A 20,000-nucleotide genomic window follows, 5' to 3' on the forward strand; every position below is an offset into this window, starting at 1 on the left:
ACACCAAAGAGTTCAGATTTAAGGGCAGTCCACTACTTATGCTCCAGGGTTGTACCAGAAATTCTTTCTCCTATGGTTAAATTGTATTATATTTCAATTGAAGCATAAGCTCTCGGTGTGAAAGCTCTAATTTGAGTATAGTTATTATATGTCAAATCTGATGTTACCCTTCCAAAGATGATACGCCTCCTGCTTCTCCAAATAGGCCCGTCTACAATCATCATTGAAGCACGGTTTGTCCTTCACTCGGTACCTTAGTACACAAGAAAGGATGTGCCTATGAATTATGTTGAATAGATTTTCATTCAGAGGGACTACAGGATCAGCACTACTATTGAACTAAATTTTATCAAGGAGACACCAAAAACACTGGTAAAAACTATAGGCACCAAGGAAACACATAGAATAATTAATTTGTATATTAACAATATACTAACAAATAGAGAACTTCCCTTAAGTAAACATAAGCAACTTAATAAACTATTAGAGGCTCTCAATAACTGCCCGAGGTCCTGAAGTAATTACAGCTAGATGCGAAGTAGTGGGTATAACACAATGTCTCCATTCAGTTCGGTAATCACCTGTAAATTTCGATAGGTCATCAATTAAAATTACCAAGCAGAACTAAAGGTTATGAAAATGGCCTATCATTCCTGGCTTACCAGTCAATTACACATTTAATCAATTTGACATAAAATGGCTATTGGCTAACCTAGAACTATCGAATAATGTTAACTGGACACTCCCTAAAGGATAAACAATTGCTAACATTAACCTGGATATATGCCAAGACACAAGACACTTAAATTTGGCTCATAGATGATTACATATATATTAAAGACATGCAAGGCCTTACTTAAGAAATATCTTTCCTAAGCTGGAATTTACAAAGGGCTTGACTTGAGACCCACTCTCTAGTTGACCCTTACCTGTAATTAATTCCAGAGCGGCAAATGGCAATATTAAGAGGTTATGTTCTGGCTCTTGATCAAGCCTCTTGACACGACGATGACGAGCGTTGTAGAACTTCATCAAAACTACGGCACTTGTTCAACATGGTAGGTCACTCCCAAGGATCAATCTACACCACGATCATGGCTGGTACATAGGGCTTTTAGAAGTAGGAGAAAATCTTATCCATCCACGTCCTAGTGATAAAAGCACAAGGTTAAAATCTCCTACGAGAGTGTGGCTTCCGAGTCGGAGACAATTCGTTGCCAGACTGCTTCGGCTAACTAAGTCAGTCCCGAAGTAAACATTTTTTCCCGATAACAACGGGTAACAGGTTAAAGGGTCTATTTAAAAGTGGGTCAAGGGTAATTACATAAGGGAAAAGTAATTAATATAAATTAACCAATTTACATATCTTATGTCTTAACATATGAAAGACGTTAAATATACTAAAATTTAATTTCTTTTAGTCCACCACCAGCGATGCAACTTTTTTAGTACAAAAAATTGCATCTAAAAATATAAACAATGCACTAACATTTCACTCTGTTAAAATCTCCCTGGTCTTCTGCTCACTAACTATAGCAGCCTTTCTTTTGACATGGGGAGGCTCTGATAAAAGTTTAACTGAATCATTAGTCGACGAAAGTTCCGAATCATCTAATCTTTCAAGAAAAGGAACTAGTGTTGTAATGTGTCTTTTAACGACTTCCCTAGTAGAACCCTTTTGTATCGATGCTCCTGTAACTTCACCGATACTGTTATATTGCAATTCTTTCACCAAACCCATAGGATAATTGTTAGGTTTTGTGTGCACCTCTTTCAGTAGGACAATATCCCCAATTTTAATACCCCTCTGTGTAATAGGTCGGTATCTATCCTTTTTATCAACAACTTGGTCAATCAGTGTACCCAAAAACTCGTTATGATATTTTGATAACAGATTATTTCTGACTTTCCTTAATTTCATATACTCATCTTTAACCTGTTGGGGATTTACACAAGGTTGCCAGTCAGGATCCTCATCTGGTATACCCTGTAATTCTGGAAGGAGGTTCATGGAAGTCAGTTCATAGCCCTTAACTAACTGTTCAGGTGTAATTGGTTCAGGTATAAAGTCTAAATCTTCTTCTCTAAGGGATTCCTTAAAGGCTATAGGTCTCCTATTAACAAGGTGAACAGTGTGGCAAACAATAAATTCAAAGTCATCATAAGATAAAACAAGATTTTTTATACTTCCAAACAACAATCTTTTAACCTGTTTGACACAAACTTCAACAAGAGATCCAAGCTTACTGCATCCTTTAAAATATTGCTGAAACTGTATAGGGCGAATATTGTTTTCTTCAAAATATAACTGACTAGCATGATCACTTAAAAAGTTCTGCATCACATTAGCCCCAGCTACAAGCTGTGTCCCCATATCACTGACGCATAATTTAGGGATTCCATAATCAAAACAATGCAGCTGGAAAGATCGCAAGAATTCTTTTACACCAAGATCCTTGCAAATTTTAAGATTCACTGCCCTACTCCAAGTACATGTAATGCATAATAACCACACTTTTTGAGTTTCATTATTCTTCCTAACATGGAAAGGACCCATATGATCAATGAAAACATTAGCAAATGGCTTGGATGGTAAATTAGACCTGAATTCCCTATATGAATTCTGACTAAGTTTGAAAGTTCTATTACAAAAACGCCTACAATGCACACATTGTTTTAATGCTTTTTTGATGGTCGAAAAATGCCTAGGGATATGAAATTGTCGTCGTATTTCAGCTAGAACTGAATAACATCCTGCATGAAACAGATTGAAATGAACATCCAAAATAATTAGCTTCGTCAAAGCACTGTCTCTCGGCAGTAAAATAGGAAAACCATTATTGCTAAACCATTTCTTAAATTTGCTTTTAACCCTAAGAATACCATTTTCATCCATGAATATATTAAGCTGAGTAATGAGGTTAGGAATGGCCTTCAGATTAAAACTATTCTTATTTTGAAAGTAAGCAAAGATCTCTGGAAACCACTTCCTTTGCTCTGTTATAACAACTCTCTTACTAGCTTCTGCAAAGAGATTAGTGTTGGTATCAGATGAGGTTTGAGAACATATACCTGCCTTTGACTTCCAGTTTCTTATTCCTACTAGTATTCTTCGATAAATCAGAATCAACTTACGAAAGCTGGAATAATTGCAGGGATCAATAACATATTCAGGAAAACCTGTTAAGGAAGAAAAAGTAGTTTGAGAAAGTTCTGCCCCTAAAGGTGCATTCAACTTGGAGAGGTACCCAGAGTCTGTGAGAGTCATGGGATTTGGAATAATAAAAGTCATGTCATGTTCCACACCAGGGAGGTCATCCAACTTCTTGCCTGGACCGACGAGAAAATTAGTTTTATACAACTGCTTATGTGAGAGGCATCTAGTAACACAGTCGGCCGGATTCTCTTTCCCTGAAATGAAACAGAATCTTATTGGAAATCGTTGACACAATTTTTGAATATTACCAATTCTATTCATTACGAAAGTTGAACACCTTTGCATTTTATCCAGTTTCTGGGAGGAAGAATTAAGCCAGTGTAGGGCACAAAGAGAATCAGCATAGAGAACCATTTCTACTATGTTAACAGGTTTCAGGCAAGAAGGTCCAGAGATATCTCTTTGCAGTTCCACGAGAGTTTCGACACGCAAAACAATGGCATTTAACTCTAATGAAGGAATTGACTTATTCTTCAGCTGAGTGTTAATCATACGGTTCTTAGCTTGAACAAAACTCACCTTACCAGATTCAACGTGCTGCAAAAAAATTACTGAACCATATAAGTCGTGACTAGCATCAGTATAAGCCATAAGCTTATAAGTACCATTCCTTGGTCCGACATATCTACCTATCTTAATGGGAGGAGAAGCATTAGCTTGTTTACATATATTTCCCCATTCACGTTGAAGCTCTAATGGCAACAATTCATCCCAACCAAGGTTTTTATTGCACTGAAGCCTGTGCATAAACAAACGGCTTCTGTTTAAAATAGGCATGTTAAAGCCATATATGTCAAATTGAGAAGCAATTGTTCCTAAAACAGCACGTTTAGTGGTGGCCTTGCCATCAAGGCAAATAGGCTTTGTAAATATTTCATCTCTTACTCTGTCCCATGCAAGACCAAACAACTTTGTAGTTTCAGGGGTCTGAGTTTTCATGTCTTCATCTATCTTCATTTGTAAGGAATTATCATTAGTGATAATCTGCTGAACCTCGAATTTGTACGGAGCAAAAATGCGAGGCAGCTCATTATAAGCCCATTCTAAAGACTCTCCAGTTTCCATGGTAATTGCACCATTATCCATATACAGCAAGGTATACATTAAATGTTTTAATTCTGACAAATCTTTATCCTTTTCTTCCTTAAAAGCTAAAATATAATATAAGGAAAGCATTAACAAAAACGGGCTACAACGCAACCCAAAACTCAGCCTCACATTGCGATAAGCAACAACAGAAAAGTCCCCATCTTTAACATTTTTATACCAAAGAAACAGCAATTTTGACTGATCAGATTCACTTAATGAAAGCATATTGAATGCTTTTTTCAAGTCATAGGTAAGCAATTTCTGACCGAACCTTAAATGAAGAAAAGCTGAGGATAGCTTTTGGTTCAATGTGGGACCTGGATGCATACACTGGTTGAGAGAGAGGCTTAGTTTCTTATTTTTCTCATTCTCTCTCAAATTGGATAAAAAGACTACACGACACTTAGTCGTCTCCCTCTCAGGCTTAAAAATTCCCATGTGAGGAAGAAAAGCATAATCTGGGTGCAGGGCTTTATATTGTTCAAGATCATGAATAGGTTTTATTATACCAGCTGCTATTTGATCCTTAATAGTCTGATCCATTAAATGTAAATAACCCACATTATTTTTAAGCTTCCTAAAATTAGACTTCAAAATTACCTCTGCTAAATGTTCATTTTTCGATAGCAAGTGTGATACCTCACCATTCCAAAGTAAGGGAACTCGAATCCTACCATCTACTTCTCTAGATATATTATTAAAAGTATAATCGACTAACTGCTTATTCAGTTCTACAGTCTCTTCCTCATAAATAGTTTGGTCATAATTAATGAATTTAGGGCATTCAAGCTCCAATATTTCATTTGTTGCCTTTTGTAGTTTACACTCCATAAGCTTTCCCTTGTCATTCAAAACCGAAAAATTACTACTAACTTTCAAAGTATCATAGTGAAGGTCATGAACCTCATCATCCAAAGTAGGTATGATAGAATCTGCAACAAATAACGAGTGAGTGTGGACACTTACTAAAGACTCCACACTAGGTGGACTAGGAATACTAGCACTAACATACATCGAATGACATGGCAAAAAATCTATATTATCGATCAATCTTTGAACATTGCCTACCAACATAACGCCCATTGGGGAATCTACATATACTGACAGAGTACCCTTTCCAAACAGGACGTCTTTACTTGGAATACAATAAGCAGCATCAGAACCAAGCAGAAATTCAATGTCCTTTACTTCCCGGATATTTGAATGAAGACCCACATCAGCAAATGAAAACCCTTTATCTAAAAAACCCTTCACTGCCGTGCCGAGCATCGGCAAATTCAACTTAATCTTTATTTCAGGAATAACCATGGCTGGAATCTTATAACGACCATTTCCTAGTGTAATAGGCACCTGAACTACCTTGCTCCGATAAGTTTTAACACCATTGAAACCATGAATTGTAAGATTAACATTATTTCTGATAGTTTCAAAGTCATAAGTATCAGCTAATTTCTGTGAAACAAAAGTACTTTGAGACCCACTGTCTTTTATACCTCTATACAAGCGCTCTTGTCCAACAATGCCAAAAGTGAAAGTAGGAAGAACAGAGTCACTAACGAAATTTGAGAACACTGTAACCCCATTATTTGTTTCTGTGCTTGCTATAGCTTCTTCACTTTTCTTACAATCAGATGAATTATCTTTGTTACACAGAAAAGAAAAATGCCAGCCAAAACATTTAAAACATTTTTGTTTAAACCTAAAATTACATTTAGCAGTGGGATGCGAAAAACTAGCACATTTCAAACAGCCTTTAAAATACTTCAATTTATCTACTTTAGACTGAGGAGTAGGAAATTTAGTACATTTATATAGTAAATGATTAAAATCCTTACCATGAACCTTAGAACATAACGAACAACTAGGTAGGACTTTATTCTTAGGAGAATGCACTTTAACTGCCAAACTAGCAAAACTATCAGCATTTTCAGCACTACCATTGCATGATAAGGAATGCTTTGAAGGCGTAACATTTGACACTTTTCTCGAGTTTTCATACCTCTCGCAAGCTACAAAAAAGTTATCCAAAATTTCCGTAATTGAAGGAGAAGTCTTATTAGTAATTTGCACTAACTCTTTTCTAAATTCATCATTCAAACCTAGCCAAGCAAAATAAGTCAAAAAATCATCAGAGGACATTTGCAAAACCTTAGTAGACTCACATAAATTCCTTAACCTAGATACATAATTAAATGGGTCATCACCTGGATTTAGTTTCAACTCTGTTAGTTTCTTAACGGTGGAAGACTTCCTAACTTCTTCCGAAGCAAAAGCTTTAATCAAGAGCGATTTAGCATCTTGGTAACTCTGTTTATCTGCTTCAAGAGAATTCAGCAAAACCTTAGCCCGACCTTCAACTTGCTGTTTAAGCAAAAGTAACAAATCCCTATCGGGATATTTATAAACACCAGTAGTAGCCTCAAATTCTACAAAAAACTGTAAGAGATCCTCATTTTCCTTGCTACTAAATTTTGGGAGGGGCGCTGTTGGCTGCTTTAATAAACTAAGAGCTGTGTCCGTGACACTACGGGAAGGAGAAACTTCAAGTAAAGGCAAACATCTCTCTATCTTCTCTAAATAATCAATACAACCCAAACATTCCTCTTCTAATTCGAGTTCTGTAACTGCGCTATCCTCAAACTTTAAATTTTGAATTTTAGAATCCAAGTCTAACAAACCCTTCTGGTAACTTAACAGGAGACACTTTTCCGATATTTTCCGGGATGCAGTAAAATTTGCATAGGACCCCAATTTATTAAAGGCATCAGTTACTTTCTTACGAATAACCTTTCTCTGAGTAATAAGCAATTTTAAATTTGACATTATATCTTACTTGACAAAAAATCACCAACAACAAAGATAGTTAATAGAAAACCCGTGGGAGTGAGCTACAGCTAAACTAGTACAACCTAATTTTGAGAGCCTCTTAATTAATTACCTAACATGCAACTATCCTGTCACGGTCGCCATGAACTAAATTTTATCAAGGAGACACCAAAAACACTGGTAAAAACTATAGGCACCAAGGAAACACATAGAATAATTAATTTGTATATTAACAATATACTAACAAATAGAGAACTTCCCTTAAGTAAACATAAGCAACTTAATAAACTATTAGAGGCTCTCAATAACTGCCCGAGGTCCTGAAGTAATTACAGCTAGATGCGAAGTAGTGGGTATAACACAATGTCTCCATTCAGTTCGGTAATCACCTGTAAATTTCGATAGGTCATCAATTAAAATTACCAAGCAGAACTAAAGGTTATGAAAATGGCCTATCATTCCTGGCTTACCAGTCAATTACACATTTAATCAATTTGACATAAAATGGCTATTGGCTAACCTAGAACTATCGAATAATGTTAACTGGACACTCCCTAAAGGATAAACAATTGCTAACATTAACCTGGATATATGCCAAGACACAAGACACTTAAATTTGGCTCATAGATGATTACATATATATTAAAGACATGCAAGGCCTTACTTAAGAAATAACTTTCCTAAGCTGGAATTTACAAAGGGCTTGACTTGAGACCCACTCTCTAGTTGACCCTTACCTGTAATTAATTCCAGAGCGGCAAATGGCAATATTAAGAGGTTATGTTCTGGCTCTTGATCAAGCCTCTTGACACGACGATGACGAGCGTTGTAGAACTTCATCAAAACTACGGCACTTGTTCAACATGGTAGGTCACTCCCAAGGATCAATCTACACCACGATCATGGCTGGTACATAGGGCTTTTAGAAGTAGGAGAAAATCTTATCCATCCACGTCCTAGTGATAAAAGCACAAGGTTAAAATCTCCTACGAGAGTGTGGCTTCCGAGTCGGAGACAATTCGTTGCCAGACTGCTTCGGCTAACTAAGTCAGTCCCGAAGTAAACATTTTTTCCCGATAACAACGGGTAACAGGTTAAAGGGTCTATTTAAAAGTGGGTCAAGGGTAATTACATAAGGGAAAAGTAATTAATATAAATTAACCAATTTACATATCTTATGTCTTAACATATGAAAGACGTTAAATATACTAAAATTTAATTTCTTTTAACTATACAGTTGTGACCAATTCAAGCCCAAAAGATCATTCAAAATCCGATTCGAATCTGCGTAAGATTTCATTTAAATCTTACATGAGTAAAATATACTAGGGACAGGCTGCTCAGTCTTTATTCCTTATGAAATCAAGGCTTGATCATATGCCCCAAATGGAGAACCAATCTTCCTTGCTATAATGCTAGGGGAGTCGGTGTATTCGAGGTCCAAGCAGTTAATAGACCTGTGAATAGCTTCACTTATGATTCGCTCATAGCCTGATTCAGAGGCAAAGCCTACAGCTCTTAAGCCATGGCGATTGAATGGACAAACAGTATTTAACCACTCCCTATGGTGAGCGTTAAAATCACCAACAAAGACAGATGAGGCCTCTCTATCATTTTCTTGTATCTTAGCCAAAATGGTAGAACGATATAGATAGAATAAGCCACGTCAGGATTCCGGTAGATCAACACAAATAGAATGGGTTATGCCTGCCACAAACTTTTATTACCTGAATCTCATGACATCCATATTCATAGCAGAACTTATGAGAAGCAGGGTACTCAGACCTAATATACATCGCCATTCCCCTGGCCCTAGGGATGGTATCGCATTTCAAAATTACTGGCTTCATAAAACCAGAAATAAGGAGTTCAGATAAGTGCCTCATACTAGAATCCAAAGTTTCTGAGCACAAAAAAATATCATACTCTCTGGACGCAACTGTAAGGTTTGGAATATGTGTATGGAGACCACAAATATTGCGAAGTAATAGACGACATTGAGGAAATCTACGACGTACAGACGTACTAGTCCTGGATTTTGCTCAATTTCTCCAGAGAGCATAAGAACTAATGGTAATAAAATATTTACATCATACCCAACAACAAAATTAAAAAGAATGAAAAGAAAAACAATATGTTTAAAAGAAATATAAATAATATTATTGATGAAACCCATAGACTATAGAACAAAAATAGGAAAAACAGGTCTACATGGATGAGCTAATTCACGATGCAAGGCTATAAACTCTACAGGATAGCCACTTCAATGGAAAGGAGGACAGTGAGGATGGTTTTGCAAAGAAATAGTCGTATAAAGAAAAGACAACCGCTTTATAAACCACCCAACATCCATGGTCATTCCATTAAAATTGCCTAAGATAGAATGGTGGTCTCGAGAGTACCGTCAAGCAAGAGAACTCTAACTCAAGACAGAGAAAGACCAGGGTACAGCGGTATTGTCCCGACCCACGACCAAAGAACAATGGCTTGATTTTGGAATGTTTATCTCCTAAAAGAGCTGCATTTTATAGTCTTTTCTACCCTTACCAAGAGGAGAGTAGCCACAGACCTATCACAGTGGAGTAAATAGCCCCATGAGCTGAAAAGTATTTGTTAATTTCAAACATATATATGTATATATATATATATATATATATATATATATATATATATATATATATATATATATATATATATATATATATATATATATATATATATATATATATATATATATATATATATATATATATATGTATATATATATTTATATATATATATATATATATATATATATATATATATACATATATATATGTAATATATATATATATATATATATATATATATATATATATATATATATATATATTCGTATATATATATATATATATATATATATATATATATATATATATATATGTATATATATATATATATATATATATATATATATATGTATATATATATATATATATATATATATATATATATATATATATATATATACGAATATATATATATATATATATATATATATATATATATATATATATATATATAAATGTATATATATATATATATATTTATATAAATATATATATATATATATATATATATATATATATATATATATATGTATATATATATATATATATATATATATATATATATATATATATATATATATATATGTATATATATATATATATATATATATATATATATATAAGTACATATATATATATATATACAGATCTAAATATTTTTACATACACACACATAAATATATATATATATATATATATATATATATATATATATATATATATATATATATATATATATATATATATATATATATAGATATATATATATATACAGATCTAAATATTTTTACATACACACACATAAATATATATATATATATATATATATATATATATATATATATATATATATATATATATATATACAGATCTAAATATTTTTACATACACACACATAAATATATATATATATATATATATATATATATATATATATATATATATATATATATATATATATATATATATTTATATATCATCATAAACCTCACCTCCTCCTACTCATATTGATGCAAAAGGCCTCAATTAGATTTCATCAGTCATCTCCGTCTTCAGCTTTCAATTCAATACTTCTGCCTTCATCATCTAGTACTCTGCGCTTTAGTCTTAGGCCATGTAGGCCTGGATCTTCCACTTCTTCTAGTGCCTTATTAAGCCCAGTTAAACGTTTGGTGAACTAATCTCTTTTGGGGACTGTGAAGTGCATGCCTGAACCATCTCCATATACCCCTTATCATGATCTCTTCCACATATGGTACTCGTGTAATCTTCCTTCTAATTTAATTTCTAATCTTGTTCTACCATTTAACTTCCAATATTCTTCTGAGGCATTTATTCTCAAATCTACTAAATCTATTGGAAATTATTTCAATATCATATCATGACTCATGTCCATAGAGTAACACCGATCTCACTAAACTGATATATAGTCTGATTTTAATATGAAATTTAAGGCAATCTTATTTCTAAATTATATTTAGCCCAGCCATTGCCTGATCTGCTTTTTGAATATTCCACTAAACTATAATTCTAAAGAGCTTGTATTGGAGATCATTGTTCCTAAAAACTTAAATGATTCTACATCATTAATCATTTCTCCTTCCGGTGATATTTCATCTTCCATTGCAAACTCCGTTCTTATCATCACTGCCTTTCTTCTATTTATCCTTATCCCACCTTGTGTAATATTTCATGGATTCTGGTAAGCATGCATTGCAAATCCTGTGGTGTTCTGCTAAGAAGGACAGCATCATCAGCATACTCTAGGTCTGCTAAATTCCTATCACCAATCGAGTCCAATGCTTCTCCACCATCTCTAACTGTTCTACACATTACAAATTCCATAAGGAAGATAAACAACATAGGTGACAACACATTCCTTTGGAGTACTCCGCTGTTCACTGGAAACTTACTTGATAAGACTCCATTAACATTAACTTTGCACTTGCTATGCTCATGAACAGACTTAATCAAACTTACATGTTTTAGAGGAATTCCATAATAACACAGCATTCTTCATAAAATTGACTGGTGCACACTATCAAAGGCTTTTTTCTTAGTTCAAAAATACCATCAAAAGGAGATTTCAATATTCTACGCATTGTTGTAAAACTGGTCTCAAAATGAAAATTTTTTTCAGTGCAACTTCTACATTTTCTAAATCCTTCCAGTTCATATCTCAGCTTTTATCAATCATTCTCTCCAGTCTCTTAGAAATAATCATACTATATATTTCCTTTACAACCGACGTAAGTTTTATACCTCTGTAATTATTGCAATAAGTCAGATCTCCCTTTTTAGCTATTTTCACCAACACTTCTAACTCCCATTCATCAGGTTTAGCCTCTTCATGCCTCATTCTACAAAATAATCATGTGATTAGTCTTGGAGTCATTTCATTTACGGCCAGTATCATCTCGGCAGTTATTCCATCATATCCAGTGGCTTTCCATCTTTTTAGTTTTTATGAGGATAGCTAGCTTAGAGTTAAAAAAACTGAATACATCATGGGTACATCAAGGTCTTCATCAGCTTAAAATTTATCAATCAAATTATTCCCTTCATATGTCCTATTCAAAACCACACTAAAGTGTTCCCTCCAGCGTTGTCTTTCTTCATCTTCTGTTGCTAAAACATTGCTATCCCTCTTTTTGATTGGTATATGATTCTTCTTCTTTGCCCCAGTCAAGATTCCATTAATAAATCTATGAGCTATTCCCACACCATAGCCATATCCCGAATTCATAGCTATGTCGGCCTCATAAGCTCCACTGTCTAAATACTCTCTCCAGTCATTCCTTGCTTTTATATATATATATATATATATATATATATATATATATATATATATATATATATATATATATACATATATATATATATATATATATAAATATATATATATATATATATATATATATATATATATATATATATATATATATATATATATATATATATACATATATATATATATATATATATATATATATATATATATATATATATATATATATATATATATATATATATATATATATATATATATATATATATATATATATATATATATATATATATATATATATATATATATATACATATATATATATATATATATATATATATATATATATATATATATATATATATATATATATATGACCCGTGTAGATGGATAATGAGACGTCGTCACAAGGGTTTTCTTCATTTGTTACAAAAGGTTGGTTTGTAAGTTCACTATACACAACTACCCTCTCAAGTGAGGGACTTGTCAACTTGAGCGCTCACTGGCCACTGAAAACTCCCTTCATTACCAAAATGCAACCATTACAAAATATGCTGAGACATAGGTTTCTTTGAATATTCATGAATATTGATTTCATTTACCTTGACGAAAAACACCCATATATATACATGAATTAGGACAGTACTCACACTCCCCACACCAGCTCCTCACTCCAGGAGGAGTTGCACAGTCGCCCTCACTAATCTATGATATATGGAGAACACTCCAACCTGGAATAGGCATGGCATGTACTAAACAGAAATGCAACATAATATATATATATATATATATATATATATATATATATATATATATATATATATATATATATATATATATATATATATATATATATATATATATTCAAATAAGCCATATATATTTTTGATATATTAATGTCTGGATTCTCTTAACGACCTCGGGATCAGAGCCCCAGGCGAAATCACACAAAGACAAGAGCTTGGCTCCGGCCGGGAATCGAACCCTGGTCGGCAAGCTTATATAGACAGTGACTAACCCATTCGTGGCCGAATGGGTTAGTCACTGTCTATATAAGCTTGCCGACCAGGGTTCGATTCCCGGCCGGAGCCAAGCTCTTGTCTTTGTGTGATTTCGCCTGGGGCTCTGATCCCGAGGTCGTTAAGAGAATCCAGACATTAATATATCAAAAATATATATGGCTTATTTGAATATGAAAAACACGTAAAAATGTGCAAAATTTATCATATATATATATATATATATATGTATATATATATATATATATATATATATATATATATATATATATATATATATATATATATATATATATATATATATATATATATATATATCGAGATCGAGAGAGAGAGAGAGAGAGAGAGAGAGAGAGAGAGAGAGAGAGAGAGAGAGAGAGAGAGAGAGAGAGAAATCACCCAAAGAAATAACACATCTTTCACCAAAAAAATAGAAAATGAAATATTGCATGTAAAAATGTACACAACACAATAAAAATAATTCCACTTATTACTTCTTGAGACCTCTGCAAGAAAACACAGAATACTCAAGGCGGTAAAAAAATCATATCGGTTTTACGTAACCTCATCAATAACCTCTCTCTGGTTGCGAGCAATATGGGCTTCTTGGTGGGGACTGGGATAGGAATACACATTCCTTTATCTCTCGATTTTACTTGTCCGGATCACCATATATTTAAATCACTACAACACTCAAACTTGCAACTTTCAACCGGTGTCCACTAGCCATTTTCCCGAGAAAATCATTCATCCCTCCGCCCTAATCTTATTACATTAAGTATAAGGCATTCAAATCTACACATTCTTTAACACTGCCTATCCTCAAGACTCAGCTTTAATCGCGCAGCCACTTGTCATTCTTGAACTGCCCCGGCCCCAGCAACCAGAAATCATATGAATACATTAATAATACAGCATCCGTCTGACGGATCTCACTTGACCTATTTAACCTCTGATGTTTTTCTAGGTTCATTCAGCAATGCTATACGTATTTCCATACTCAGCAAAATTACCACAACATTTTACATATAAATTTAGCATCAACACAAAAGAACACATTGTTATCATCAAGTTTATTTATAACACGTCAAGAGAAGAAATGAGGTATGATAAAATAACAACCGCAGCAAAGGAAAAAAAAAATTCTACTCATCAACTCGAGGAATGTCAAGTATGCAGGGGTAAGGAGGAACACTTTTGAAAACTACTCTATCAGGTACCACATGTATGTGTGCCTGATGATGTTCAGACACTGCGCCATTAACAATGCTTTGTATCAGAACTGTGTTAGACTTAACCATCTTTACTCGGTATGGACCCATAAACGCTAGCTCTATTTTGTGTTTCCTAGGTTGTAATTGTTTCAAATACACACAATCGCCCACAAATAATTTTACCGGTGCTGTTTTGAGCCACCCATCATACTTTGAGCTGTAATTCTCATTAGCTCTTTTCAAAAACCTTTCAGTGGTGTTCATTACTCTCCTCAGTAGATTTGATAAATATACAAACAATTGCTCAGTTGAATAATCTGGCAATTGTTGCAAATTAATGAGTATCGTATATGGTAACACAGGATCCTGTCCATACACTAAAAAGAAAGACGTGTCCCTAAGTGAAGCATTATATGCAATGTTCAGAGCTATCTCAGGTATAGAAAGCATGGCGTGCCAAGGAAGGGGGTCATCAGCCACTAAGTAACGTAGAATTCGCGCTACTTCCCTATTACGCGATTCTACTATTATTATTATTATTATTATTACTTACTAAGCTACAACCCTAGTTGGAAAAGCAGTATGCTATAAGCCCAGGGGCTCCAACAGGGAAAATAGCTCAGTGCGGAAAGGAAAAAAGGAAAATAAAATATTCTAAGAAGAGTAACAACAATAAATATCTCCTATATAAACTATAAAAACTTTAACAAAACAAGAGGAAGAGAAATAAGATAGGAGAGTGTGCTCGAGTGTACCCTCAAGCAAGAGAACTCTAACCCAAGACAGTGAAAGGCCATGGTACAGAGGCTATGGCACTACCCAAGACTAGAGAACAGTGGTTTGATTTTGGAGTGACCTTCTCCTAGAAGAGCTGCTTACCATAGCTAAAGAGTCTCTTCTACCCTTACCAAGAGGAAAGTGGCACTGAACAATTACAGTGCAGTAACCCCTTGGGTGATGAAGAATTGTTTGGTAATCTGTGTTGTCAGGTGTATGAGGATAGAGGAGAATATGTAAAGAATATGCCAGACTATTCAGTGTGTATGTAGGCAAAGGGAAAATGAACCGTAACCAGAGAGGAGGATCCAATGTAGTACTGTCTGGCCAGTCAAAAGACCCCATAACTCTCTAGCGGTAGTATCTCAACGGGTGGCTGGTGCCCTGGCCAACCTACTACCTCCAATCACTTATCAAAATTTTTGGCCAACCAAACCTAGTAATGAAAGAGCAGAGTGCCTGAGCTAATGAATTTGCAGATTTATCCAATATTGCGTAAGTATGAGTGTACTTAGTAAATGCATCCACAAATACGCATATATACTTATGTTGTGCCATCATCGTAGGAAATGGTCTTACTGCATTTATACGCACTCTATAAAATAAAATTTAATAGAAATCAAAGGCCACTTTCTGGCTTTCAGTACAGTGTTTTTATATTCTTTTATATAATTCTCTATAGATTTTTTCATTTCTAACCAAAAGAAGGATTCACGTGCTTTCCTAAAAAAAATGGTGGAAATGGCGGACGGTCCCCTTTGTTCTATCAATCCCTAAATGCCTTGCATATGGACTTGCATGTACAATGTGGACGGCTCGTTTAATTAAAGAGGGAGGAAGAACTACCCGTGCAAAAAAAATTCCCCTCCCCTCTTCTCGTAAGCACAATATAAGACATCATTTTCGATAAAAAATTTCTCCCAAGTCACATCCAGAAATGAAGGATAACTCTCAGATTCCCTTTTAATCACTGCTCGCACTCTTTCCGTCCATTCCCCTTTTTTCTGTATTTCTCGGACTTCTTTTATGTCCCAACCTCCCAAGTCAATCACACCTGCATCTTCAGGGCATTCATTCATTGACACCACTGATCATATCCTTGGTCATCCACCTATATTCATCTTCATCGCTCATCTCTCTCTCTCTCTCTCTCTCTCTCTCTCTCTCTCCATCTGCAGCTCCCTCTCAATCCCGAGTCGACTCTTTCTCTCTCCCTCCGTCTTCGGCATGCGCATCGCAAGAATTCTCACCCCATAATCTATTTTCTCTATTATGATGGGGGTCTTCAATATTTTGATTACGTTCTTCATACATCTTTTGTGCCCTAGTTGTCACTCCTATTACTGCACCTCTAGAGAGGGCATCAGCTACCTTGTTAGATTTACCTTCTATGTTGGGAAAACCCTTTATATTAAACTCTAAAAATCTCTCAATCCATCTCGCTTGACAAGAGGTCAAATAATTTTTATAATACAAATCACGAAAGGGGCGATGATCACTTTGCAACTCAATCGACTGACTTAATAAAAAGAACCAATGCCTCTCTAGAACCCAAAGTATAGACAAAGCCTCCTGATCGAATGTACTATAATTCTTCTCTGCCCGTTTTAACACACGGGATGCAAAAAAAATTGGTCGCTCTCTGCCCTTATCATCTCGTTGAGAAACTACGCCACCAATAGCTACACTACTCGCATCTGTTGTCACTAAAAACGGGCGATCAAATCTAGGATATCACGAGTAATTCATTGCTAGTTAAGGCAGCTTTCTAATGGCTAAAGGAACTTTCTTCTTCCTCTCCCCAATTTATTACTTTGTTTTTTCTTTAAAGCATCTAAGAGTCTCGCTATCTCTCCAAAACCTCTTATGAATTTACGGTAATAACCAGCATACCCTAAGAATCCAGCTACTTCCTTAGACTTACGTGGCCTGAGGAAAACTCAAATAGCGGCTACTTTAATGGGGCCAGGTTGGATACCTTCCTGGGTTATTATGTGACCTAAAATTTCGACCTATTTACAGATAAATTTGCACTTTGACAAATTTATTTTCATACCATTACGTCGCAATGCTTCTTAAACTTTACGATTATTATTAATATGTTCTGCCGTTTTCCCTGTAATTATATCATCTAAATAAACAAGAACATTATGGCCAATTAAGGGCGAAAAAACCGCCATCAATACACTAGAAAAATGACTTGGAGAATTTTTAACGCCGAAAGGAAGAAAATTAACCTGAAATAATTAATCGTTGGATATAAATGCCTTTTTACATTTACTGTCTTCCTGAATGGGTATTTTATAGTACCCAAATTTCAAATAAACAGTTGTAAAATATTTGCTATCCCGTACTTTGGCAAGTGATTCTTCGATCGAGGGCAATGGAAATGCAATATCCTTAGTGACTGTATTCAACTTCCTATAATCTACACAATCATACCGAGCCATCCTTTTTCCTAACAGCTACAGCTCGAGAAACCCAGGGGAATTCGCTCTCCTCGATTATCCCTTGTTCCCTTATTTTATTAATTTCCCTTCTATCTCTCCCTGGAAATGAATGTGTACCTTATAAGGCCTTGACCTGATAGCTTCCGCCTGCCCAATATCAATGCTAAAGGGAAATCGATCAATCATCATGGGTCGCTCATCTCCAATTGCAATTACATCGGAATGATTATTGACAATGTCACTAACTAAAGGCGGATATTCTGACGAACATAATTTTCGCGCTTGCATAATCAAATTTTGATTGTGTTTGTCTATACGGGCTGGAGTTGTGGCTCCCATCATCCCATTATAAGCAATTTCACATAACTCTAATTCACACACAGAATCACTTCCTAAATCTACTCTTTTTTTTTTTTGACAAATTAACTATCGTTAATCAGCTCTGTTCTCCTTAATTTCTGTCAAGCCCTCTAATATCATATGGGCCCTATTGTCATGGGGTTTAACAACTACCTTGGTTCCTTCCGCATGAGGTCGACACGGGGTCACAGATATGCTCGTAAGGGTCTGAGGGGACAACACTTCTCCCTCAGGTACAGCTGTTACCCTACTTGAATGTCTCTCTGAACTAACACACGCACTTACTGTCTCATGACTTTCTATCGGCAAAATGTACCCTCCTGCGTTCACTTATATTGTATCTTTTCCCCAAAAAATGGACATTTTATTATTAGATTAAAGTCTATTCCAAAGATAGCCTCGATTACCAGAATTCCCAAGGTGGACAAGACAAAAAAATAATGTGTAAACTTCACAAACCCCTACCTTGAATTTAATGATTGTTGTAATATTAATGTGTAGATTATTTCCTCCTGGCGTGTCAAGAACAATGGATGCCGCTGGCTGTAGTGGATTTGAGGAGATTTTTTTTTTCAATCAATGAAACACTGGCTCCTGTGTCAATCAGCTCTCAGATGGATTTATCTTGCAGGTTGATCCTAGCTGCTAACATTCCCAGACGGCCATTACAAGATATGGGACACAGGCCAATGACCCCAGCTGCACTGCCGCTGCCCCCTGGTCCTCTCCCTAGTGCTGCGGGGGTGAGGTACCGCTGGAGGTCCAAGTGGCTGCTCTGTCACGTCTGTCTTTACTGCTTTGTCGGCAACTGCTTGTGATGTCATGCGAGGGGTGAGGGGGGGCCATCGAACTCCCTCGTTTTCCCCTTCCTCTATTTCCTTTTCCTCGGGCGTTGGGCGGGGGGAGGTGTGCATGTGCCGTAGCCCGCCAGCCCTGGGCGTTTTTTGTTGGCCACTCTCGAGATAGATGACCGTAGGCCTGACAAGTGAAACAGCGGGGGAATCCTTGGGTGAGGCACTCCACTCGTCGGTGCCCCTCTCGCCCACAGTGCCAATATCTGAGGACTAACCGGCTGACTGCTTTCCCCCTTACCATTCTTTTGGGGTCGACTTCCTCTCATGGCTGCCAATTTTCTTCTGACAAACTGTCCAAAATATTTTGTATCGCACTCACTACGTCTGCTAACGAGCGATAGTCATCGAACAAATAACCAAAAAAATACGGGTTTACTAATCTGCGAATATGTTTACGGGCAATTACCTTTTTATCACCTTCTGGGAGATTGGCACTCCGGGTGGCGAACGAATCGCAATCCTGAAAAATGCGAGTTGCCAAACTGAGAACGGATTCACCTTCCCGTATTTTGGGTTTGTAATTTTCTTTCAGTTCTCCATTTCTCACATTAAGCAAGGCATACTTCTCAATTAAACGTCGTTTTATTTCAGTATAACTTCTTACACTTTCTTGTGTCCAACACATTACCTCCATTGCCGGAGCATCTTTCAGTAATCTAATTACTTGAATCGCTTTTTCTCTCTCCGACCACCCATATGTAGCTACTTCAAAGCCTCTCAAAAACACTACAATCGATTGAAACCCTTCATTAGGCTGTTGATCATCAAAAGGCCTAACACTTGCCTGAAGTTCTGGC

The sequence above is a fragment of the Palaemon carinicauda genome, chromosome 16, assembly GCF_036898095.1.
Source record: "Palaemon carinicauda isolate YSFRI2023 chromosome 16, ASM3689809v2, whole genome shotgun sequence".
In the NCBI taxonomy this organism is placed as follows: Eukaryota; Metazoa; Arthropoda; class Malacostraca; order Decapoda; family Palaemonidae; genus Palaemon; species Palaemon carinicauda.